The sequence below is a fragment of the Crinia signifera genome, chromosome 5, assembly GCF_055691185.1.
Source record: "Crinia signifera chromosome 5, ASM5569118v1, whole genome shotgun sequence".
Taxonomy (NCBI): domain Eukaryota; kingdom Metazoa; phylum Chordata; class Amphibia; order Anura; family Myobatrachidae; genus Crinia; species Crinia signifera.
Genome location: NC_139221.1, coordinates 146,904,993 through 146,932,845, shown reverse-complemented (window position 1 = coordinate 146,932,845; position 27,853 = coordinate 146,904,993).

Here is a 27,853-nt window from a genome sequence, read left to right as displayed (position 1 = left end):
CACAGGGCAGGGGCTGAAGTAATGACGCTGGACTTCTAGCCTGCACGGTGCATCTGCACCATTGTCCCCCCCGTCCCATGTCCTCCCTGCTAGTCAGAGCCGGCAGAGTCCTTTACCATTGGTGATCAGTGGTGGCTCTGCAGAGCAGGGAGGAGCAGTACTGAAGACGCGCTCTCCCTGCTTTGAATACGCTGCGGCTGCTTGTGCCTATGATGAGGCAGCGCCAGCAGCATGAGCAAAAGGCTGCTTAATTCTTCTACCCCCAATGGCTCCGGTAGCTAGCAGTAACGTGTCCCCGCCCCCCGCTCCCTGCCAGCAGCAGCCCGGCTTGCAGTTCCCGGAGACCGGGAACACCTGAAGCAGCCTGGCTGATGGCTCCAGGAGCCCAGGGGACACCACCAACAGCCCGGCCTGCAGCCTCTGGCCTGCAGCCAGAGGACAACAGGTAGTGTAGAGGTCTCAGTGTGCCTTGCCATGTGGTGTGGTGTGGTGTGGTGGGATGGATATATGTATGGAAGCAGTGAGTGTATGTATGTTTGAGTGAGAGCAGCAGTATGTGCAGCGTGTATGAGGCTGGCCGTGTGTGCAGCGTGTATGAGGCAGGCAGTGTGTGCAGCGTGTATGAGGCCGGCAGCGTGTATGAGGCCGGCAGTGTGTGCAGCGTGTATGAGGCCGGCAGTGTGTGCAGCGTGTATGAGGCCGGCAGTGTGTGCAGCGTGTATGAGACCGGCAGTGTGTGCAGCGTGTATGAGGCCGGCAGTGTGTGCAGCGTGTATGAGGCTGGCAGTGTGTGCAGTGTGTATGAGGCCGGCAGTGTGTGCAGCGTGCATGAGGCCGGCAGTGTGTGCAGCGTGCATGAGGCCGGCAGTGTGTGCAGCGTGTATGAGGCAGGCAGAGTGTGCAGCGTGTATGAGGCCGGCAGTGTGTGCAGCGTGTATGAGGCCAGCAGTGTGTAGTATGTATGAGGGCAGCAGTGTGTGTAGTATGTATGAATGAGGGTGTCAGTGCGTGTAGTATGGATGAATGAGAGCGTCAGTGTATAGAGTATGTATTGTATGAGGGCGGCAGTGTGTGTAGTATGTATGAATGAGGGCGTCAGTGCGTGTAGTATGTATGAGGGCGGCAGTGTGTGTAGTATGTATGAATGAGGGCGTCAGTGCATGTAGTATGTATGAGGGCGGCAGTGTGTGTAGTATGTATGAGGGCGGCAGTGTGTATAGTATGTATGAATGAGGGCGTCAGTGCATGTAGTATGTATGAGGGCGGCAGTGTGTGTAGTATGTATGAGGGAGGCAGTGTGTGTAGTATGTATGAATGAGGGCGTCAGTGCATGTAGTATGTATGAGGGCGGCAGTGTGTGTAGTATGTATGATGGAGGCAGTGTGTGTAGTATGTATGAATGAGGGCGTCAGTGCATGTAGTATGGATGAATGAGAGCATCAGTGTATAGAGTATGAATGAGAGCGTCAGTGTATAGAGTATGAATGGGAGCGGCAGTGCGTGTAGTATGTATGAATGAGAGCGTCAGTGCATGTAGTATGTATGAGGGCGGCAGTGTGTGTAGTATGTATGAGGGAGGCAGTGTGTGTAGCATGTATGAATGAGGGCGTCAGTGCATGTAGTATGGATGAATGGGAGCATCAGTGTATAGAGTATGAATGAGAGCGTCAGTGTATAGAGTATGAATGGGAGCGGCAGTGCGTGTAGTATGTATGAATGAGATGCAGATGATTAGTGCCGGGGGGAGAGAGTATGCAGCAGGCCCGGGAGAAGGAGCAAGAAATAATGACACTACTGATCTTGACAGGAGGCTCATCCACCGCATGTCCACTCCTCTCGACTCCCTCCTACTCCTCTCCACCCCCCTCATCCTCCTCTCCCCCACCCTCCTCATCCTCCTCTCCCCCACCCTCCTCATCCTCCTCTTCTACATTCTTCCTCTTCTACACGTTTCCCCTCCTCTGCTTAACCTCCTCCTCAGGCCCTCTCCCCTTCCCATGCTCTCCCTTCTACTCTCCTCAGCTCCCCCACCACCTGCTCTGCTCCCCTTCCTGTGCTCCTCTGCTTCCCCTCCTCCTCTCCTCTGCTTCCCTCATACTCACTCCCTATCCTCCGCACCCCCTCTCCCCCTCCTTTGCTCTCCCTTCTCCTCTCCTCCACTCCTCCTCCTTTCCTCAGCTCCCCCACCACCTCCTCCTCTCCTTAGCTCCCCCACCACCTCCTCCTCTGCTTCCCCTCCTCCTCACCCCCTTTCCTCTGCATCCGCTCCCCCTCTCCTTCACTTCCCCTCCTCCTCACCCCCTCTACGCTCCCCTTCCTCCACCACTCCCCCACCTCCTCCTTTCTTCCTCTCCTCCTCTCCTCTGTTCCCCCTCCTCCTCACCTACTCTCCCCTCCTCCACTCTCCGTCCTCCTCTTCCACTCCCCCTCCTTCATTTCCCCTCCTTCTCACCCCCTCCTCCTCTCCCCCTCTCTTTCCCTCGCTCTCTCTTCCTCCTCTATCTCTCTCCTCCCCACCACTTTCACCACACTTCTCTCTCTTTCCTAGATTTCCAGGGACCCTGCCTGGGGTACAGGAGAAGAATACCCGGTGCCAAGAAGAAAGTGTGGCGCCAGGGAACAAAAGCTGCCGGGGACCCTGCACTGCAAGGGGGGGGGGGGGGGAGTGTAGCAGACCTGGGAACAGGAGCAGAAAAAAACAGGAGCAGACCCGGGAACAGGAGCAACTACCTGCTGATCGTGACAGGAGGTACACAGCGCCCACTTGTACTGCACTCCCTTCTCCGCTCCTCTTCCTCCATACCTCCTCCCCTACCCTTCCTCCTACCTCCTCTCCCCCTTCTCCTCTTCCACTACTCCTCTCCTCTGCTTAACCTCCTTCTCACCCATCACGGTGTGTGGCAAATGTATATTGGGCATCACGGTGTGTGGCAAATGTATATTGGGCATCACGGTGTGTGGCAAATGTATATTGGACATCACGGTGTGTGGCAAATGTATATTGGGCATCACGGTGTGTTGCACATGTATATTGGGCATCACGGTGTGTGGCAAATGTATATTGGGCATCACGGTGTGTTGCACATGTATATTGGGCATCACGGTGTGTTGCACATGTATATTGGGCATCACGGTGTGTGGCACATGTATATTGGGCATCACGGTGTGTGGCAAATGTATATTGGGCATCACGGTGTGTGGCAAATGTATATTGGGCATCACGGTGTGTAGCAAATGTATATTGGGCATCACGGTGTGTAGCAAATGTATATTGGGCATCACGGTGTGTAGAAAATGTATATTGGGCATCACGGTGTGTAGCAAATGTATATTGGGCATCACGGTGTGTGGCAAATGTATATTGTGCATCATGGTGTGTGGCAAATCTATAATGAGCATATGCCAAACACAGTAATGCTCATTATACATTTGCCACACACCGTGATGCCCAATATACATATGTGGCTGTCCCTGTCACTTTCTCTCTGTGTTCCCGCTGTCAGTCTCTCTCTTCTGTCACTCTGTCCGTTTGTCCTTGCTGTCCTTGAATTTTGGCTCCTACAGTGTGGCACAATGTGCAAGGGGCACTAGTACTAGATAGTATAAGGGGTCCTACTAGTGTGGTATATAAGGGGTATGTGGTATGGTACGCTACACTTAAAGACACGCCCCCTTTTCAGTGGCCACGCCCCCTTTTTCAGAGCGCGCGCGCCTTCGGCGCGCGCATAAATAAGTCCTTTGTTTTTCCATACCCCCACTTTCAAATTTCCACTTCGAGCACTGATGCAAAGTGTAAAAACATTTCACATTTTTGTTCCAAATCAGTTTTTGTCACATGAAAGAATTAGTATGAATTGTATATCTATAAATGTCACTCACAAGATTCCCATAAAATACACTGTATGCCCTCAAGCACTGACAAACTGCATGGGAAGGAAATTTCCTATTAAAATCTCATTTATAAACTATAGCAATAATGCAACTTACATTTCTTTACTGTTAGTGCTAATGTTATATCTGCTGCCATGCATGTGAGCTGAGATAAATGTAAGCGGATGGTGCCATTTCCTGTACATGTGGTAGGTCACAGAGGCCATAACCGGTGGCAGAAAATTCATTAACTTCCACTGTTGTGGCAACAAGCCAAGACAGCAAGACAAAGCAATGTAAAAAGCACAGGAGGCATTCGCACTCTGGGGCACACAGCACTACACAGGATGCCAGGGGCATTAGCTATGATTTATTATTCTGTGGTACAGTTTCCTTATGTACACATTGTCCACAGTGCTATTAAAGATATACTCGTACTCCATGCAATAGCCTTTTATTAATATAAATACTGTATCATCAAAGAGGAAGCAGGTGTATTGCTCAGCAATTCCTAATAGTTCTACTTTTCTGAATTTGTGCTTCTGCTATACTGCAGGGACGTGCAGTCAGGGGAGGCAGGGTAGGCAGTGCCTCACCTGTCATAAATGATAATAAAAAAAATACAAAGATATTTAACACACATATAGTGTGCAATAAATATCTTATTTGTATTTTTTTAAATATAATTTATGTGGTGGGGCGGCATCGGGACCTGTGCCTCCTATTGACAATTTAAAATTGCCAGCAGCGGGGGGGGGGGGGGGGGGGGGATCTAAGGACAGGCACAAAAAGTGTCTGAAAAGCCCATTAGAAACCAATGGGGAAGCGGCACCTACACATCTGCCTCAGTGACAGGGCTGTCACTGAGACAGATGTGATAGGACAGCAGATACAGGCTGTCATACACTGACAGCCTGTATCCGCTCTCAGAGCCAGCCCTATCTGCCGGGATTAGAGCGTGCAGCAGCTGGACCAGCCGGGGGACACTAATTACCAGACACCCCCTCCCCAGAAGCTATGACCTGCAATGTCGGGCACTGGTAGCGGGCATCTGCATTGGCAGGTATCGGCGGCGATAGTAGCGGGCAGCGCCGGCGGTAGTGGGCATCTGCGGCGGGAGCGGGACTCGTTCACAGCGCAGCATATCCCTGTCTCCATAAAGAGCAGGGGCCAGGACGGTAGTGTTCCTTGTGCTGTGTCCCCCCTGATCCACCCACATGTCTCACCCGGAGCCAGGTACTGTGCCAGAGTGCCCCTGCAGCCGCACACGTGAAAGCGCACACTCCGCTGACATGTTGCCGGTCACCACTAGCATATTCCTAAAGTACCCCCGGAGCTCCCTGCCTGTGTCCTGTCCCCGTAGCTGCCGCTGGGAAGCCGTATTCCATGACTGTGCTGTCCCCTGAGCAGCGCAGGAGAACCAGTGGCTTCAGCAAGGGGTCTGTGAACAGACGCAGTGTCCGGTCGGAGAGGAGGGTGAGTGCATACACTGCCCAGCACGGAGAGGCAGCCCTTCCCGCTGCGTGACAAGAGGGAGCCTGGGAGCACCCTGCTCCTGGCTGGGGGGTGGCTGCTGGTACACAGATGTCCCCAGATGTCTGCTTTATCTTCCAGCCTCAGACTCCGGGGGCCGGCCAGTGGGCTAGCAGGTCGGGGAGCACAGCTTGCGGTTGCCGGGTGCATTCAGCTGTTTTCGGTAACTGGCTGCTGTGCTGCTCCTGAAAGGTGATTGCAGGAGGCCGTTGAACGCTGCACCAGGGTGAGATCTGGCCTCTGTGAGCCCAGGTACGGCTCAGTCTCCTTCTACGGGACTCCTCAGTATTCCTCCACCCGGCATGTATACTGCATCTATGTGCACCTTACATCACTGTGTAAGGGGACCTTCCAGCACACACACACACACATATATATATATATATATATATATATATATATATGTGTGTATGTATGTATATATATATATAGTTATTGATGGAACCTGTATGTGTTGATGATGACGTGATGACTGGGAATTGGCACCTTCAGTGTCATTATCGTATACTCCTGTTACAAATTTATCCCCCACACGTACACACTACGCATACAGCAACCATCCGTTTTTGTTTATTTATGTTGTTGATATTATTTGAATTTGATGTATTTTTCTGTGTGACAGGGATGGAAACAACGCGTCTCCATGCCAACGCTGACGCCGGGATGACAACATCCGGTGCTGTGCGGACGTTGCCGATGAAAGAATTGAAGTTAATAAACAAAGAAATTGGATGAATTCTTCTGGTCTGCTTCACTGATTGGTGACCACCATATATATGGACTTTATTTATTATTTCTAAAGGCGCCATACCACAATTGTGCTTTATATATATATATATATATATATATATATATATATATATATATGTATCCCCAATATTCCAATTCGCGCTAGAGCCTATTTGACAAAATATTTTTACAAAGTGATAAATATTTGTATATATGGCAGCCTCACCACTAAGTTCCCTGAGGGAAAGGGAACGTACAATACCCAATGTCTTTACCCAATAGTGGTATGGCGCCTATAGTAAAGTCCAAATGCAAAATTTGCAAATTCCGTATCGAGTGAAGTAATACAGATGGTCTTTTTCAATATTTTTGTTTATTTTTCTTCACAGGATAGTCGGATAAAAAACGCTTGTAGCCAATCCCAACGCGTTTCGTCTCACAGAGACTTCATCAGGGGAAATACAATAATCTTGTGGTCGTGATTTTTGTGACAAATGTAGAATGCTGTCTTCATTAAACATTAATTATCCGGAATAGGTTAATTATGTGAGACATGATATCTTAGACCTAGAATATGAATATAAATTAATATCCTGCTGGTAGGTTAATATATAACCGATTAGCGTGACCTAGAATGGAATAGATCTTAATTTCTGTCGACCCCCTTTTTTTTTTTATATATATATATTGGAGTGGGTAATCCTTGCCTATAAAATTTGCAGGTATTGGAAATCCTGTCAGCCTCCTTTAAATCATGCTAAAAATTGATTTTCCTAAAAACGAGGATGGTGAGTCTTCATCCAAAATAAAAATATATAAATCTCCAAAGAGACTCCTGTGTGCTTCAGAGAGGCTAGCATGATATTCTGCTAGCCTCTCTGAAGCACACAGGAGTCTCTTTGGAGATTTATATATTTTTATTTTGGATGAAGACTCACCATCCTCGTTTTTAGGAAAATCAATTTTTAGCATGATTTAAAGGAGGCTGACAGGATTTCCAATACCTGCAAATTTTATAGGCAAGGATTACCCACTCCAATATATATATATAAAAAAAAAAGGGGGTCGACAGAAATTAAGATCTATTCCATTCTAGGTCACGCTAATCGGTTATATATTAACCTACCAGCAGGATATTAATTTATATTCATATTCTAGGTCTAAGATATCATGTCTCACATAATTAACCTATTCCGGATAATTAATGTTTAATGAAGACAGCATTCTACATTTGTCACAAAAATCACGACCACAAGATTATTGTATTTCCCCTGATGAAGTCTCTGTGAGACGAAACGCGTTGGGATTGGCTACAAGCGTTTTTTATCCGACTATCCTGTGAAGAAAAATAAACAAAAATATTGAAAAAGACCATCTGTATTACTTCACTCGATACGGAATTTGCAAATTTTGCATTTGGACTTTACTATAGGCGCCATACCACTATTGGGTAAAGATATATATATATATGTATATAGACACATATATAACTATATATATGACACATACAGCTATTCATTCATGCATACATCCTAGATGGAAAGCCTGTTTTTTTCCCTCTACCCTTTACTCTGTAGAACACCTCACAGTCATAGTGCTCCTTCTGAATCCAAACCCACCCATGACTAAGCTCTGAGAAGCATGTCATGCGCTGCACCAATCGCAACTCATCAAAAAGCGCTCAGTGTCTGTTATATGATGGAGCGTGGCATGGGACTTAGTCAACTCTCAGGAATGCACAGTACATTTGTGCAATCAAGCATGGCTTGCCTGATGATGGCCTGCTCCATAATTCATTGTCATAATGCCAGTTAGGTGAAGCTGCAGCACTAACCCACTCCCATGCACAAAATCATTACTAAGACCAAATCAACACACAATTATGGTGCCAACAATACATGCAGACCGCAGGGGGGGTTTAGCTAGAGGAGGGCCCAGGGGCACTGACCACTTGTTACTCCATTCTAAGCCACGCCTGTCCATACTCCATTTATGCCATACTTAATCTAGTTTAGAAAGATCAATCACCTGTAAACTCTACTCACTTATATGAGGCTACAGATTGTATGCTTGCAGCAGGGACATGTAACCCTTACATGAGCAAGTCATCCCTTTCTTCCAGGATACAGATTAACCACACAGGTTCAGTGGCACTTAAAATCTACCTGAAAGCCATCCTCACAACCTGTGTCATTAATATGTGTCCAGGATGAAAGGGATGGTTTGGCCACCCTATCTTACCCCAAAGTGTGTCTGTTGCTACCCAGTTTGTTGTTTGACTTTATAGTATTTTCAAACACAATTGAATCACCAGTGCTACATAGCAAATAGTAGATGACCAAAGGAATAATGATTCTTTATGTATACATACCACTTTCGCCCGCCTGCACAACCTCACAGGCCTCCTCATCCTCCTCCTCTTCCTGGCCCTCCTCGGCTGCCACCACCTCCTCCTTGGATGCCACCACCTCCTCCTCGGCTGCCACCACCTCTTCCTCGGCTGCCACCACCTCCTCCTCTTCTAGTGGCACCACCTCCTCCTCCACTTGCTCCCCTTCCTCTGCCACTAGGTCCTCGGCCATCCCATCAGTGCCCTCCTCCTGGGCCTGGGCCGCCTCTGCCTCCTCTTGCCTGGGCCTGTCTTGCTCGATCACGTGCTGTGTTTGAGAGAAAAAAAAATTCAAATTAGGGGTCATTTGGACATATGTATTAAGCCTTAACAAGCAATAAATCCAAAGGTTATAAGTAGAGATAAATGTACAGCCAATCAGCTCCTTACTGGCTTTTATAAAACACAGCCTGTAACATGGCAGTTATGATGTCACATTTGGGCCATTGTAAGCATCACAAACAATAATCCTACACAATTACATATTTTATCACCATTACAGGGTGTCAAACAGGAAGTAGCACACATATAGTGTATGCCATGTTTAACTCATGATCAGGCTGGTTACCTTATTGGCTTAAATAAGGTCATGTAAGCAATCATGTACAAATGGCCATTTAATGTGTAAACACTCACATCGCGCAATCCTGGCCCTGATTTGCTGGAGCAAATCCGGCTGCCGACGCCTCAGGTCTGACCATCGCCGCTCCAGCTGAGCGATGGTCCTCCGCACCTGTGTGCGTGCGTATATGCGCCGGCGGGCCACCTCATAAGCATTCCGCTTCTGGCGGTTAGTAATAAATGGGCCCGCCCGCCCCAGCCTGGTCTCCATAACGGAGACCAGTGTCCTCAGCTCCGCTGGCGAGAAAGGTGCTGCTCTGCCATAGGCCGTCATCTTAGCAATGGCACAATTCAAGCAATCATGTCCTGTCATTCGTTGATCAGAGTGATATTTGGTATTAACTTTATTGTTCATTTTGACAGTAACAGCGTGTATGCGCCACAACAGACGGCTAACCCATTGCATCGCAAACCCACACTTGCTGTACCTTTGCATAGTTGAGCAGACCATTCCATTACTTACTATCTCCTAAACAGACAGTGTAAAATAAGTTGGGAACCCATTATATATAATCTATTACATTCACCAAACATGGGTTAAAGCAACAGGTGAAATAGTCTGCATCACTAGCCAGTTACACCTAACTCTACAAGGTACTAAACAGCTTTATTATAGTGAAAGCTATACAGCAGAAACATAGCAAATAGTGCCAGACCTTTTCCCAATATTAGGCCATGGTGCCATGTGTACACTTACCTTCTACTGGCCCACACTAGAGATGTGGAATGAAAAGTAGCTAGCATCAAGGCTGAATTTGGAGACCTTTCACATGTGATTTGGATTCTAGCACTGATTACTATTGCCTAAGTGGTGGACTGGATTTACATATGGAATGGTTAGTGTCATTTGTACTACATACCAAACAAGTGCTCAGTACAGATGTACATTCACATATACATTTAATGTCTGACCTCAGTTTTATTTGGTCATTGGAGTACAAATCTGCAATTACCTACTAAATCAGACTTACTAAGTTTGCCAGGTTTTATTTTATTTTTCTTCCGCAGCTAGGGGCGTGGCCTATGCACCGCACGGTCTACGCTGCCGTACGGAACGCTGCCGTACGGAACGCAGGGTGTCGCTGATGTACGCCAATTACAGAAATAGGATATAAAGGTGTGTTAGAAAAATGCAATGTTGTTGCAAACATGGCTGGCTCAGATTCTGCGGAAGACCAGGTGTTGCAGGACCTGTTTGGCCACATGGACTCCAGCACCAGCTATGTCCCCCTCAACCCAGACCAGCCATTGGGAGAAAAGCTGCCAGATGGGCCATCTACATCAGGCCAATCGGCAGCTGGCCCATCTTCAGCCTCAGCAGAATCATTGGGAACACAGCAGGTGGCTTCCCAACAGAGTAGCCTGGCCAGCACTTCGAGTACAGCGACAGGTGGCCGTGGCAGTGGCCGTGGCAGTGGCCATGCCAGTGGCAGTGGCGGTGCCAGTGGCCGTGGCCATGGCCGAAATAGGGCAACAGAGGAACCAACCACCAGAAACATGGCATTCGAAGCGCAGGAGCTTGCCATCCTGGTGCCCCGCGCACGGGATTGGATCGAGTGTCCACAGGACAGGTTGACACACACAAGGAGATGGAAGATCTGGGAGGACATAACGGCGGAGATTAATGCGGTGGCTCCACAAGTTCGTGAGACGGAGCACGTTAAGAAGAGGCAAGTTCATGTGTGTTACATTTGAGCAGTACAAGACCAGTAATGTTTACATTAGATGTTAGATGGAGTTGGTCAATGGCCGGTCACGTTGCTTGGAGGCACAGACATGTTTGCCATGTCATTGAATTGATAGTTATTGTAGGGTGAGTGTGAGTGTATCTTCTAAGGGTTGTGTTTCAAATTTAATATAATGTAAGTTTGGTGTCATGAGGCACATGTTGTAATCTGTTGCAGATTGCAATGGGTGCTACAGCAAACATGAGGAGTGACATGTATTAATATGTAAACTTTGATTGCAGGTGGCACGACTTCAAAACCAACCTCAAGAAGAAATTGACCCAGCGGTGGGAACACAGCCACACCTCTGGGGCTGGCCCCATGCCATCAAAGCTGAAGCTCACCCCCCTGGAAGAGATGGCAGAGTGCTGCATTGCAGTCGAGGAGGTCCGGTGGGTGAGCACCATGGACAGCGAGTCCCCAGCGGAAGTCATGGCTTCTTTGCTTGAAGGTAATTATTTGACATGCCATAAGTAGCTGGTTCTAATTTTGCATGGAATGTGTTGCAATTGTAATGTTCTCTTTCACCAGCATCCCCACCGCTTGGTCAAGAATCTCTTGAGGAGGTTGAGGAGTCTGTGCCACCTGCCACCAGTACCAGGCCCGTGCAGCAGCAGCAGCCACTGACCGAGGCTGAATTGACCAGGTGGGTGCAGGTGCTTTCCCATATTCAGCAGCAGGGAGAGTCGGCATCAGAGCGGGTGCGTAGGACCGAGGAGGTCTTGCAGGGTTTGGTCACCAGCCACCAGAGTATCGCTGGGAGCCTGCAGGCTATGGCTGCCACCCAGCAATCAATTGCTGCTAGCCTGCAGGTGCTGGCTGATCAAGCCCTGCGGCAAAATGACCTCCTCCTCCACCATAATGAGCTTATGCTGGAGCTAGTTGCCAGCAATAGGGTCCTAATGTCATCCGTTTCTGGTGCATTCCCACCATCAGCACTCCCTGCTGCCAGAAGGGGAAGACCATCCACCCCCTCACCAGCATCTGCTCCACCTGGGCCACCATCTGACCGTGGCCGAAGAGCTGCTGCACGTGGCAAGGAGCCTGCCTGGGGCAAACGTGCCCGCAAATGAACTTGTGTCCGCATTAATCTCCACCCTTATGTCTTCCCAAATCTTTCATTGAGCTGTGTGTGTCAGCTTCCTGTGTCCAATTCCGTGCAGAGGGTACCCACATTTGCCCTCGGTTCAAATGTCATGTTTGGTTCCCCTGTTGCCCTGTTTCGGCTAGCATTACTGTCTGCTGTACTTGAAGTGTTGGTGCTATACTTTTGTTGTGAAGCCACCTGATGTGTTCCTAATGATTCTGCTGTGGCTATGTATGTCAAGAATACATGTATTTATGATATATTATTTAATTTTATTCCTACAATGGTACCTTTTAATTTGTGACGGTTTCTATTTTATTTTATAAGTTTATGTAATAAATGTTTTTTTGTTTCCCCCAAATGTGTGGTTTAATTGATACATGTAGAAGTGACATGTGTATTTGTATTATTAATATTAATTTGTGTTCATTATTTGCAGTGTAAAAGTGTGTGAAAAGTGCAGCATATATGTGTGTGCTTAGTAAAGGACCATTTAACCTGCAATGGTTCCAATTGAAGCACTGACAAGCGTGTAATTAACGAGTAATGAGTAAAGGAGTGGATTGTATTGTGTTCAGCTGACATTGGTTTAAGTGATTAGGCGTTCCGATTGCCTAGCGCATGAACAAGTGGTGTCCGCAAAGCAATACTTGCTTATGGACACCGCATATTTCTTGCCTTTTTGTTCGCGTGCATTCGGGGTGCTATCCGAATGCACGCCTACCAAAATAAGTGCACTCCCCCATGTCTGCCCATGTTTCCGCCCAGTTTAGCCCGCTTTGAAACTACGCCCCTGTGTATTTCGGAATGACGCCCATAATACGCCCATATTTCCCGAGTGATTGCGGTGCACATTTCTGTGCGGTATTAGTGAGTACAAGTACATAGACCATGCGTGGCACATGCGCATAGCGTTCCCCACGCATGCACAGACGGCTAAAAAACGCCATCCGTAAGAATTCGGGAAAGTACGCACCATCCAGAATAAGGCCCTCAGTTCTTGCCTACCATGTGACCAGAGTCAACAGGGCATCAGTTTAATTGGGGCTGCTTACCCCTTAGGAATGGACACGTGGTTCTCTGCAAGATTATAAAGAGCAGTGAAATGACTAATGAATTTGAGTCCCTACCCATAAGACAGTGTAATTTTGCAACTCTATAAATCATTTGTACAACTTCTGGTCACCACTCAATTAAAAGGACATATTAGAACTTGAAAAGGTTTAGAGAAGAGCAACAAAATTGATTAAGGGTTTAGAGACATGCGGTCACCCCCTGAGTTTAGAGGACAAGAAGTTTCTCACCACCGAAGGAAGGGTTTCTTTACATTACGGGCAGTTAAGATATGGAATACTCTGACAGAGAAGTTTTTGATTTCAGACTCAATTGATATGTTTAAAAATGTGTTAGACAATTATTATATTTTTTACAGAAAAAAATAGTATCCAGTAATCATTAATTATAATGTACTATAGTGAACTCCAGCCACTATGGGTCATTGGGGACTCTGGATTATAATGAGTAGACGTTAACACATCCGGGTCATTTACACCGCAGGAGATCAGTTATTGGTTGACCTTGATGGACTAATGTATTTTTTCAACCTCACATCAGGTTACTATGGGGGAAATTTACTAAAGAAAATTTGTAAAAATAGGTGTAAAAATAGGTGTATTTGTATCCAGAAATACACTTATTTTTTACATTTACTATCCCGAAAATACGGCAGTTCGTATTCTTATTGATAGCACATCAATACGACTACGAATTGCCGTATTTTTTGGGATAGTAAATGTCAAAAATAAGTGTATTTCTGGATACAAATACACCTATTTTTACACCTATTTTTACAAATTTCCTTTAGTAAATTTCCCCCTATGTTGCTAAGTGTGTTATAAAGGATGAACACTGGCATTTAGTGTGGAGGTGTTAGGCATCACTTGTGTGCTTTTTGTTCCAGCGTTCCTGACCTCCTGCTAAACACTCCTTTTAAAGCTGACCTCATGTGTCAGACCACATACTGTGAACATTATAGAGCAGTGGCATAAGCACTCTGATACTTCAATAGACGTCACAGCAACGAAAGAGCTGTTGGCAAGTACATATTTGGAGAAAAGGAGCTAAGGCCCTCCATACACTAGTGTGATTTAGGCCCTTTTCACACAATTTACTCCCATCGGGCCGATAAATCAGGTGAAGAGTGTTAGATCATATGTATTCCAACCAGATGTGCGGTCGGATGCGCACATCGGATTGGTTCTGGAGATTTTCGCTGCTGCACCAAGGATACTTTGTACCCCGAGGCAGTGAAAGGGATCATATATGATACATTGTATGCAAAGGTACTGTATTCGATGTTGCTGAGGTCTCACATGCGAGACTGCATGCAATATCTTTGCCTAGTGTATGGCCAGCTCAACAGAAAGAAACATAACGAGGGAAGACGGCCCTGAGGGAAGACGGCCGGCTCTCGCATGAGATGCTTGCACGCGCCCCATGGCTACGGTGCTTTCACTGCCACCTGCCTTCTCCCCCTGGTGCCCCGCCCCGCCATCCCCACTATCCCTGTCCGTCTACCTGAAGTGGAGACGGGCAGGGACCCACAGCGGCACCATCCGGAAACTGGGACGCGCGTGCGCGTTAGATGCACATGCGTCCCAGTCAGATAGAGCACCTCCGCGATGGCGATCACCAGCGCAAGAATGCTGGTGATCCCCGGGCAAGAGCCAGGGGCGCTTCATCTGTAAATTCTAAAGGGGAAGGGTAGAGCAACAGGGGTGACGCAAGTGTAGAATTGAGCATGTAACAGTGGGTTAGGTTGAGAGTTGGCTGGGTCTCGAGAGCCCATTTAAAGTTTTGTAGAGAGATGGAGAGTCTGTGAGGGGGAAGTAGAGTGGTTCAGAAATAGGGAGCAGCACATGAAAAGTCTTACCGGTAAGAGTGGGAAGAAGTAACCAGTTGACATGAGAGATGGCTTGCATTAGTAGAGCAAAAAAGAAAGGTAGGAGTTTAAAGTGAGAGCTTTGGAAATGAGTGTGAGAGTATACTACCAACAATGAGTGTGAGTGTATACTACTACCAACTATATCAACACCTCCAAGTTACATTAATCAGAGGAATTAGGGGATAAGGACAAGCAGCAAGCATTGGTGCTCGTACCCATGGGCCCTTATTCTGGTTCACTCACAAAGGCAAATTCCTTCTCAAATAGACAAAACCATGTGCACTGGAGGGGGAACAGATGTAACATGTACAGAGCGATTTAGTTTTGGGTGAGTAATTTGTTTCTGAGCAGGGAAAATTCTGACTGCTTTATTTTTATGGGAAGAAAAAAGAAAGAAAATGGAGTGGTGCGCTATCAACAGCTGCTGGCACTGGGTTGTCAAACCCAAACAAAATAGTAAAATACAAATGAGAAATGTGCCAGCGCTGGCTGTACCAATATATTGACAAGACGGTTCTTAGTTAAAAAAACAATTTAATGTTAACACATACAAGTATAAAAAATTGAATACATATAAAAATATATGTCTTAATAGCACATATATAGGTGATGAGCATAAAAAGATATATCACAGGTATCTTGAATATGTATTGGGGAGCTCCATATAAAATGGCTGGTTTTTAGATGATTATTGATATGGTGATGTATACAGATGGAGCGGGCCTCGCTCTTGCAGGGGATGGCGGAAGAATCGCCAGCCGCCATCCCTCGCCAGCTGCCATCTGATCTGTCCTCTTCCGATGGTGCTTCCCCTGGGTCACGCCTGCTTGCCGGCAGTCACCCGGGGTCCCCACCGCCTCCCCGCTCTACCACGTAACCCTGTCCGTCTCCCTGAAGCGGAGACGGACAGGGTTCCCGTCGCCCGGAAACTGAGACGCGTGTGCGTGTGAGACGCACACGCGTCTCAGTCAGATGGAGCGGATCGCCAGCGGAGACAATCTGGCGATTTGCCAGCAAGAGGGAGGCTGGCTCCATCTGTATAACCATCTGATGCTTTCTGGCGAGGTTTGTAGGCCAGTACAGAGTGATGGGGGGTAACTTCTAAAGAAGTTACCCCCCAGCGATTGGTGATATATTGCCCAGCAGCCTACAAACATCGGATGACCATTTCCAGAAAAAAATATTTTTTTGCAAAGTTGCTTGGTTTCCATCTTCTACGGCAGCACCATCTAGCAGTACAAAGCCGCAAGCTTGGAGTCTAGCCGGAGAACGCCAGCAGGAGTACTAATCCAGCGTGGGTGAGAGACGTGCTGTATTATCACTGACAGCGTGAGTGCGCAAAACATCAACCGCACCCACCCGCCTAACATCACAGCTAACTCCATACAGCAGTACTCTCCGGACTCGCAAGGTGAAGGACTGTGTGAAGGTATAGGTGAAATATTTATCCAACAACACACCACCCTCCATAGCATCTGCTCTTATATACAAACTGTCCTCCCGCGAGCTATACTTCATCTATACAGACTCCCCGCTGTGTAGTGCCGTGGCCCGGCAACACTGTGGGTTCAGCTCGGCTTACCCTTTCCTTACAAGGAACAATATGTTCTGGCAAATTTGCTATATATATCATCCACTACCCTGGAAATATATTCAAAATTGGGAGGCAAATAGAAAGCCTATTTATTTAAAAAGTCTTGTCTATACAGAAATTCATTGTATAAAGTTTTTATAATTTTATATATATATGCGCATAATAATTATCTTGAATTTTTAGTACATTATTATGTCTAATTGTTTATAGGTGGCCGTCTATTAAAATTTTCTATATTTGTCTAAATAAATTAGCTTTGATATTATACCGAGACAGTTTCCATCCAGTTATTTGAGTCTGTGTATATATATATATATATATATATATATATATATATATATATATATATAGATAGATAGATAGATAGATAGATAGATAGATAGATAGATAGATAGATAGATAGATAGATACAAAAATGACAATGTGCAAAGGTAAGATAGTTCAGATGTAATGTGGATCAAACTATACCAGTCCAATAGGGTATAATTCCTGTGTGCAACAATAGAGTCAGGTGTCCAAACTCCTTCCACCTGTGATGAGAGTTCTTTATGTTAGGTAATCACTTTCACTTGTATTTTAAGCAGGCTGCTCCACTCTGCAAAATTCCCGAATCCACCGGGTCAAATGAATCTAGAAAAAAGTGTGGGCACTCCAATAGTGTATTACCATTTTTAAAAAGTTTTACTTATATAAAAACAGAACAAACAAATAAATAGGGTGACGTACCACAGAATGCCACTGTTACCTGCCGCTAGCTTGTAAGCATGAACTGAGTACTCCGTACCCAAAGAACAGAGGAGAGGTTACACTCCGTTACAGCTCCGTTACAGCTCCACAGACACGTGATCACAGAGATGCTAGGCCACGCCCCTACGCCTTTCATCACACCGGACTTCGTCAGAGGGCTATCGAAGTCCAGTGTGACGAAACGCGTAGGTCTGTAAACGGAGTGTAACCTCTCCTCTGTTCTTTGGGTACGGAGTACTCAGTTCATGCTTGCAAGCTAGCGGCAGGTAACAGCCGCATTACTGCGGTACGTCACCCTATTTATTTGTTTGTTCTATTTTTATATAAATAAAACTTTTTAAAAATGGTATTAGGGGGTGGTTTAGAGTGCGCTCAAATGGTACCACTTAGCATGTGCATACAATCACCATGATTTCACAATCACAATTTGGTACTCTTTACTTAGCACGGCGCCCATCGCGGCCATCGCGGGCATTGAATGCACTAAAAAATCGGGTGCGACGCGACCGACGCGATGCCCGCGATTTCCCATAGGGAACAATGTTAAATGTCTCAATTGACCCGATTTTCCTGTTCAATGCTTCAATTGACCCAATTTTTCCGTAGGAAACAATGTTAAATGGTCCACAAAGGCCAAATAGGCACCCTAAAGTGTGAAATGGCCCCCACAATTGTTAACGCCACCCCACGATCAACGTGAACCCGAAGCGTGGCGAGCGTAGCGAGCCCGCGAGGGGCGGCGGTACGCGTCCTACGACCTTTTCATACCCCCACTATCCACGTCGGCGTGGAGTTGAGAATAGAATAGTGTGGCGAGCGCAGCGAGCCACCGAGCCCGAAGCTTGGCGAGCGCAGCGAGCCCCGCGTGGGGACGCGGATACCTGTGAAGCCCGCGAAGGGATGCGTTTACCTGTGAAGGTATCTGCGTCCCCTCGCGGGGCTCGCTGCGCTCGCCATGCTTCGGGCTCGGTGGCTCGCTGCACTCACCACACTATTCTATTCTCAACTCCACGCCGACGCTCTGGATAGTGGGGGTATGAAAAGGTCATAGGACGCGTACCGCCGACGCTCGCCACGCTCCGGGTTCATGTTGATCGTGGGGTGGCGTTAACAATTGTGGGGGCCATTTCACACTTTAGGGTGCCTATTTGGCCTCTGTGAGCCATTTAACATTGTTTCCTATGGAAAATCGGGTCAATTGAGGCATTGAACATGAAAATCGGGTCAATTGAGAAATTTAACATTGTTCCCTATGGGAAATACCGGGCATCGCGTCGGTCGAGTCGCACCACATTTTTAGTGCATTCAATGCCCACGATCAAAATCGTGGGCGCCGTGCTAGGTAAAGAGTACCCACAATTTCTCTAGAATACAATTCGACTATTTTTATTGATAAAATGTAGACTTTGTTCTGGTAGAAAGTCTTTATTAAAATAGCCCAATGCGTTTCGTCAACACGACTTCATCAGGGGCAAACGCAGTTCAGAGAATAAATGGTATAAAGAATGATCTTTACATCAAATATCGAGTATAAAATCAATGAAGGTAGTGGGAATGATCTAACCCCAAGAAAATCATTCAATGGCCCACAGGCAGCAGACAATGGTGATGCCGTTTTACTGGGATAGGATGAACTCACTATAGGGCATTAGCTTAAAATCATGATTTCCCCATCAGTGAAAAAGTAGTCCACAATTCGAACAAGCAGTCAATTCCACTGTAGATAGCACAGTGTTTTCACTCCCTGAGACCGATGAAGGCTTCTGAAGTAACAAGAAATAGGCGGCACTCCACAGGCTTGTCTAACATAATCAAAGTGTATTTAAGGCATAAGAAGCATGGGACAATGTTTCAAAACCCGCAGATTTTTTCTTCAGGTCCACTTTTAAAGCATAAGCATATTAAGAAGGTTGAGAAAATATATATATGTATATAATCGAACAAACTGCAGCGGCACTCAAAAGGCTTCTTAGTGATAACAAGTGGTATCTTTATTCCTCCATAGGAAGGAATAAAGATACCACTTGTTATCACTAAGAAGCCTTTTGAGTGCCGCTGCAGTTTGTTCGATTACATGTGAGCCTTGGGTTTACAGAGGGCACCTAAGCCATCCACTACATTGATCTACAGAAGTGTGTGCTCGAGTGCCGGGATTTCCCTTCTCCTATATATATATATATATATATATATATATATATATATATATATATATATAGCTGCCGTTTGTGGTCTGCATTATTTTGAATTGAATTAATCCGCTGAGTGCCGCCCTAGGGTATCTCAGGATACCATCCTGGACTGTATCCTCTATTGGAGGGCACCACGGGAGTTGCAGAGAGTTGTAGGAGTGCCGGACCTGGTTACCAGCTATATATATATATATATATATATATATATATATATATATATGTATAACAGGATTGTCCGGCACAACCACACTCCAAACGTTGCCCAGTGGGTGCCCACACTAAGCCACCGCGTTATACAAGAAGAAGATAAATGCAGCACTCCAGATTTTTTAAATCCAAACTTTAGTGGTAAACAAGTGAAGCAATGTTTCAACAACAATCGTGTTTTCGTCAGGCTCCTGACTTTGGAGACTTTCCATTACCATATATTGAATGATATAATAAGATTGTCTGCTTTTCTATGGATTAAATCCACCTGCCTATCTTGATTGTGTCACACTATATTCCCTATATTGGGAGTTTTCAATAGCCGCCAGCCACAAATCTGCAAACATTTAAAGTATTGTACATGAACATATATAGTATACAGGGGGAGTCCCCCTGCTACCCGATGTTGCACAGCGGCTCGGAAGAGCATTGCGCACGCTGTGTTCATGCAATGTTGCAGGATGGCTCTGAGCGGCGGATCTAGAGTTAGCCGTGTATTCAGTGTCCAGGCAGCCCTGTCTGAATGAGCAGCCGGTCTGTGCCCTCCAGAAAACGCGTTTCACTCTGTAATGGGCTTGATCACCTTATTTGGTGATTAGGGAATCTGGAATTTTAAGCATGTTTAATATCCCTGATTCCCCAGCGCAATGGTCAATGGGATCTGGGAATTGCTCAAACAGTAAGTATATGAGCCCCATAACTCCAAAAATCTTTGAAAGCCACTCAACAAGGGAATGAATTTAAAATAATACACAATGATAAAAATTTGTATATAAATTAAGTATCAGCTAAGATGCAAATAAGGTTGTTGGATCTCAGTGTCAAAATAAAAAACTTTTTACCACATCATTCACAAAAGTCCAGAGATTAACCCATTGAGACTCAAATAAACAGCTAACTTTTTCAAAAAGTTTTGGTCCTAAAAGGAAAAGCAAAAAAACCCCCACAGAGAACAGTTTGAAAGCTGAAAATAAATCAAGGAAATGAATGTTAGACCTACCAATTTGTGCAGTAAAGGACCAAAGGACCAACCATCAGGAAATTCTTCAAGATTAGATCCAAAACAGCAGAAATGGGGCCCTCATCATATAGGATAATTCCTGACCATAGAAATATGATAGATTTTAGTGGAGTTAAGAAACCAGTACTATTGGACACATGCTCATAACTGGCATCATTTACTGTAGCTAAAATGTTTTAAATGATAGTGGAATATATAGGAAATAATTTCTTCTCCACGACTAAGTAATAAATGTTTGTGCTGTTCCTACCATGTTTCAATGTTTCCTTTAAGTTCCATCGTATGTCCCCACTGCAGATGACTGCTTCCAGATGCTAAGGCATGTTCAGTTAAATAATATACAAACATGGTTTAGAATGAATATAACTATTCAAAATAATACATAATTGAAGGGTAAAAGTTTACAATTAAAACCGAATTAACAGTCCCAAAGCTTTCTCATGGATTGACCCCATTACCCAGATTGGGAACATGGGAAAAAAGGTTTTAGTTCTGAAACAAATAGCTATACATTATTAAAGCATTCTAGACACCATAACACTGTACCATATTGTAGCTCTCCAAGTGTTATTAGTTTCAGTAGTTACAATCATGACCACTCTCACTCAACTTAGATTCGAATTATTAATGACTGTAATTAGCCACACCACAAAAAGATCTGCCATTGCAGTTCAAAATGCACTGTCCTTTGCCTAAAAGAAAAATAGATATTAAGATATTACAGTTATTAAGGTACCAGGAAATATAAATGCTTTTTTTAAATACTCTGTAATTCCTATATTTCGCAAATAGTAAATCCACTAGTGGAAATGGACAAAACGGAATGTTCACAAATTTCTATAGTCAACAATGACAGGGCAAATATATGACAGCACAATTAGGGGCCCAATCTTATTGTATATGATAAACGGTGCTCCAGCCAATCAGCTTCCAACAGTCATTTTTAAAACTCATGACAGTTAGCAGCTGAACACATGACAGAATCTGATCGGTGGGAGAACTGTTTATCATATGCAACGAGTTTTGTTATTATAGGGGAGAGAGTGGGGCGGGCAGAGGACGGCATCAGGGGAAGGTGTGGTGTGGCGGTGTGGGCGGCTGATGTAAATAAGATGTCAGCGCCCGTACATTTTCACCAATCAGTGGTGGAAATAAAAGTCAGTTTAGACTGACTTTTATTTCCAAGCGGGAGAGAAATCACTCGCTGGTCGGCGAACATCGAATGTTTTCCCTCCTCTTCTCCCCTTCGCCGCATGCGAGGGATGTTTTCACATACACATCCCCTTGCATGCACGTGAGGGGATGGGGCAGCGCTAGCGGCAGGGGGGTCATTCAGTGGGGCAGCGAGCAGCGCTGACCTGTTTGCTAGGCTGTGAATATATGCAGCCTAGTGAACAGGTCTGAATCAGGCCCTTTGTACTCGTCCTTTTTTATTTTGCACCCTGTAAATGATTTCCAGTTTGTGATATTAACTCGTAAACACTCTTCATAAGAATAGAGGGAACATTCTGTTATGTATGACTACTGTATGCAGAAAGAAGCGCATACTGGTGTTTTCCATTTTTTATCATTGTAAATGTCTATAAAGGCAAATGTGGCCATTACTACTGACTCACACCTAGTTAATTTGTAGGTGAAACATCTGTGATTGTCTACATTCTGCTTAAGTGACGTGATTCTGACCAACATTATCAGTGCCAAGAGTTTAGTGCAACGTGTCATGCTATACGCATCAGCCGGCTAGCTCTTTACCTACAGAGGTCAACCTGAGGACTTTGATGCATCATTTACTAATGTGCAATTGGTCTTACACATTCATTCAATTATCCTGTCTGAAACTCTATGACTAAGCTAGAGTGTAGACAACACAATCATTTCGGCATGGTGCAGCTGTTAATTGTTTGCATTTGTAAACACTTTCATTCAACGCTCAAAAAATGCTTCTACACAATTTCCAGTTCTAGAGTGGTGTAATGACAAACAAGCACAGTGAAGAAAAGTTCACATACCTGTAGCATACCTCCCAACTTGTGAACGTCCCAAAGAGGGACAGTGCGCACAGTGTCTATTCCAGGGGCGTAGCGTCAATTTTTGCGCCTCCCCGCTGGATAATTTTGGCGCCCCCTCCCCCCCTAAATTTAACGCTGCCTCCCCGTTCTTACCCTGCCTCCCCCGCCGCGTATGTATTCGGCCAGGAGTCGGGAACGCATATCTACTAATCTGCGTCCCGGCGCCTGGCTCCATGAGTCAAATGTCTATTACAAAATGGCCACCTCCTTACAGCAGACCGTTTGTAAGGATGCTAGAGGAGGCCGTCGCTGCCTCCTCTAGCATCTTAAAAAACGGTCTGCTCTAAGGAGGCGGCCATTTTGTGATGGACATTTGACTCATAAGGAGCCAGGCGCCGGGACGCAGATTAATAGATATGCGTTCCCGACTCCCGGCCGAATACAGATGCGGGGGGGGGGGCAGGGGCCGGGGCACAGTAAGGAGAGGGGTGGAGGGCAGTGGCCTGTGCCAGCACCCGGCGCCCACGCAGCCCCCGCTCCCCCAAGCAGCAGCGGGGGCTGCCTTACGCTATTTACGCCACTGGTCTATTCATGAGTAACAGGGGAGAACTCCCAACTGCCCCCCTGCCACGGGACCCTGCCGGTCCAAGGAGGGACTCGAGAACATCCCAAAAAAAAGGAATGTTCCCACGATAAACGGGACAGTTGGGAGGTATGACATAGTAAATTAGCATTTATTTTTTACCTGTACTACTGCCAAACACAATGATAATACTATAGTACCATCGAGTTGGATACGGAATTCTGTATGGGTTAATGTTATAGCCTGCAGCCCACAGGCTATTAAATAAGCTAAATCTTCATTGTGTTATGTGGGGTTATTCAGACCTAATCACTGTTGTGCGAATTCCAATCCGTTCGACATGCGTACAGACAGAGTAAATTCATCCCAGTCACCTGGAGCCAAGATGGAGTTTGCTATCCCCCTAAACAAAGTTTGAACAAATATGGCATGTGCGTGTGCACCATAATTTGCTAAAGCTCGGGCAGAGCAGTACCAGACAGGATTCATACTGTCCCCTATTGCAGGTGTTAGCAGGGCTCCAGGGATAGAACAAACTAACTATACACCTAGCATTAACACCGATGGGGATACTACCAGCATCATTACTACCATAATCCACAAAAAAGGAAGTACTCCCATCAGTAGCAGCCAGTAACAGAAGCACTCCGTACAGCACTGGCATCCTTCACCCCCTGCAGTGCACATGCACCCTGTGCTGCCTGCTGCCAGCACTCTGGAGCTCCCTGGCTTTTTGTCTAAAGTCTGTAGTGTGGCCCTTATACGGATTAGCATGTGTACACCCAGAATTGTCATGGGAACGGCCAAAAAATGTTGGGCGTTCACATATGCTAATGGCCCAGGCCGGCACCCAGTGGCGTAAATTTTCCCGCATCATTTGTTGTTACGCTACTGCCGGTACCCCACGCCCCTCTCCTCCCCCCCACCCGCTCGCAAGGTTGGGCAAATAGACTTTTTGCCGAGTTTGCACGCACCCAGCGTATACACATGCACAGAAATGCTTTGTGCGAATTCGCGGCCGAGCGAGTCAATCAAAATAAGGGTCTGTTTGTAGACCTCATCCATTGCATCGCTCCTCACAGCAGCAGTTGTGTTCATGCCCCCCAGTTACAGCCATCATCTAAAAATGGCTGAAGAGCCCTGAGGTGAGCCCTGCACTGTAGTGTTAAGAGAAGGCAGACATTTGGTATCTGGCTTGGTGAAGGCAAACAAAGGGACTGGTGCAATTAACGTGTGAGTTTTTTTTCCTGTGGTGTGTGTTTTATTTTTTCCCATGGGGGACAATGTATGTGTGTGTTTTTGCCCTGTGAGGGCCACGATGTGCGTTTTTATAATAATAAAAATACTTTTTTTTACTGCATTTGGATAAGCTGGGGGAGTGGCTTTCCAGCATTTCTCATTTATGGATCATAGAGTCGACAAGAGGAAGGTCAACATGGGGTTATGTCGACAGGTACATTAAATCGACACGAGCATTATGTTGACATGCACAAGGTCGACAGTCAAAAGGTCGACATGGAGTTTTTCACTTTTTTGAACCGAATGTTGACAGTCGACATGGACACTAAAAAAGTGCACCACGTCCCCTTGCATGGCTCTGCACACTATTTTATTCTCCGACCATGCCCTAGGGCAGGGGTCCTCGAACTATTTTGCTCTGGGACCCCACCAGACAATAAAAATAATTACAGGACCCCAGCAAGTTACTGCAGAAGGTCATCACATCACATGTGTAGTCAGCAGACAGCACATACATGGCAGCATTGTGGAGGAAGAAAGTGATGGGAGGAGCCTGAAGTAACAGACAATTGAACAGATTTTTCAGACACCTTTAATCACCCACTGAGATTAGATGTTCAGCAACATGGAGAAGGTCGGGAACCACTATGGGGTCAGGACCCACAGTTTGAAAACCGCTGATCTAGGGGATAGTAGGGCATGAAATACTGCCTGTCTGCACCTTTCAGCTCCAAAAAAAGTGACCTTTTGACTGTCGACCAAATGCTTGTGTCGACTTAATGACCCTGTCAACCTAACCCCATGTTGACCTTGCATGATGAACCTCAGTGCTCGACCTAATGACTATCGACCTTCCTCTTGTAGCCCTAGTGACCATATTCCAATTTCTCTGTCCCTGTGTTTCATTAGTGTTTTGTTACCAGTCTGCTGTTTGTCCATCTGTCCCAAATTTGAAAGCAATCATTCAAAGATCTTGTCCAAACCCATGCGGTAAGAATTTTTTCCTCTACTTTCTGTATGACATTGTTATTTATTTGTCATAGAAAGTGTTTTTTAAGACATTTCAATACAGAATTTCTTAGGATAAAAATTGGATACATATGAAGCACATTTTCTTTATTCCAAGATAATCCAAGCTCGCAAGAAACTAGGTAGTGCGGGACAAGGTACTGTGAGCATTACATGCACCTACCTCCTCTATCTGTTAAATATTAATGAAACATTCACGGGTGTTATATATTGAAACTGTTCTGTTTTTAATTTATTGGCAGGATATATAATGTCACATTGTTTTCATCTAAAAAGACCATATGTTTTTCCTGGCATTAGCTCCATGGTGTTCCCTAAGGATTTATAACTGACACTTTTAAAATAATGCACCTTTAGTGCACTAATCAAGGAATTTCCATGGTGCATTGAAGCTGGTTTCCTTCACCTACAGTTCTGTTTCTTTAATGTTTGCATGTGGAATAGCAGCATGCCTATATACATAGGCCCTTATTCTGGTTCACTCGCAAAGGCAAATTCCTTCTTAAATGGACAAAATCATGTGGACTGCAGGTGGGGAAGATGTAACATACATGTGGGGCAATGGTATCCAATCGTATAATCCACCATTGGATACCATTGCCCCAAGTGGTTTAAATGAAGCTTCTGGTTTGGGATCTCTTATATAGTTTCCTATGTGATGTAATATGAATACTGTTTGGGAGTTTTTACTATGTTAATTGAAATATTCCTTTGGATACATACTGTATTGTCATATACCATTTTGATACAGCAGATTTAACAGTGCTATGTAATTTATATATATGTTATGTATTGTATAGATAGAACAATGTATAGATAGAACAAATGTATGTAGTTTTGAGGATGCACTAGGTCACTTTATTTGTCACTAAGGTATTTTGGTTGTCAAGGACGCCAAAGTAAGATGCAGATTGAATGACGTCTCAGAGAGCGGCGTTGCACCGGGTATGCACGCCTGGACGTACAGACGCTGATTGTAGAGGGATAAAGGTATGTGGTTTACACTTGTTTGATAGCCTGAGGAAAATACTTACGATGTATTGAAATGTTGCTGTGTTGAAATTAAAATTATTATCTAAAAAGGCTGTGCTCCAGCGCTCCACAGCGCGTAGCAGATAGATTCTCCCTCCCAGGGAGTAAGCCGTAAAACGGTGCCCTCCGAGCTGACTGTGTGAGCAGGCAGAAATGTAGACAGATGCGGGAACGGCGGCACTCGAAATAAAGACACACCAGGCAGATATCCCGACGTTTCGAGACCACTAGGACCACTAGGTCCCTTTATCAAGGTGCATGTTCTCACATTTCATTTTTTATTTTATTCACGTTTTATTTTTATTTTTTTACAAATACCACACACTTGCATAACACTTGCATAACAAATCACACATTATCATTACCAAAAACTGCACATGTCTAAAAAATAGCACATTTTCATTACTTAAAAATTGCACTCATTCTTATGCTCATTCCGACACCTAAAATAATCGCACCCTATTACATTTCACCCCAGTTCTTAATAAGTAGATCATTCTTTTCCTATTCCCCATATGGCAATTTCTGCAAATAAAACATCCTTCAGACTATACATGTTTATATTTGGAATATGCATTAAGTCTATAGCTATTTTTATACAATCTTTCCTCCCACAGCTTTTAGTTTAAATTGCATCTGTTATGAGTTGTGTTTTTACTGGCACTGTTCTTATTTAAAATGAACAATGTTGTATCATAAAGGCTGACTTCAATTAAATTGTCTGGCAATAAATTGCTTGTGTTATGGTATTAATGAAACGAGTATATTCTTCAGCCTTGGTGTTTGCGGAATGTGGAAAGTGTTTACTACCATGTACGAATACTGTTTCTTATCAAATGCCAACAAAATGTCTACATTTAAATGATCATACAGTATATGAACTTAATATGAAGGTGAAATGCTCAGTAATAATTGTGTGTCTTGGTGTTTGGTGCAATGGTTGTGTGATTCAGCTTTGTTGAGTATGATAGATTCATTTTCCCCATCACAAAAAAAAGCAAAATATATATATACAGTACAGTCAAATTGCTGCTAATATGGGGCAAAATAGTGAAGACCATAATTAAAACTGCTTGCGTACCTGGCGCTATAGCAAAGTTACCATTATGTAACCTGGGCTGTCCTGAGTCCAAACCAGTATGTTACCTAGCACCACATGTTTCCTGCTCTGAACCAACAGATTTAATGCACAAGCAGTATGGTACCTAGGCATTGTCTGTCTGGTTCCACCAGTTGTGCCAGTGTATGGTAATGCTTAAACAGTAAGTTACTGAGGATCCAATGTTATCAGCTTGGCACCACC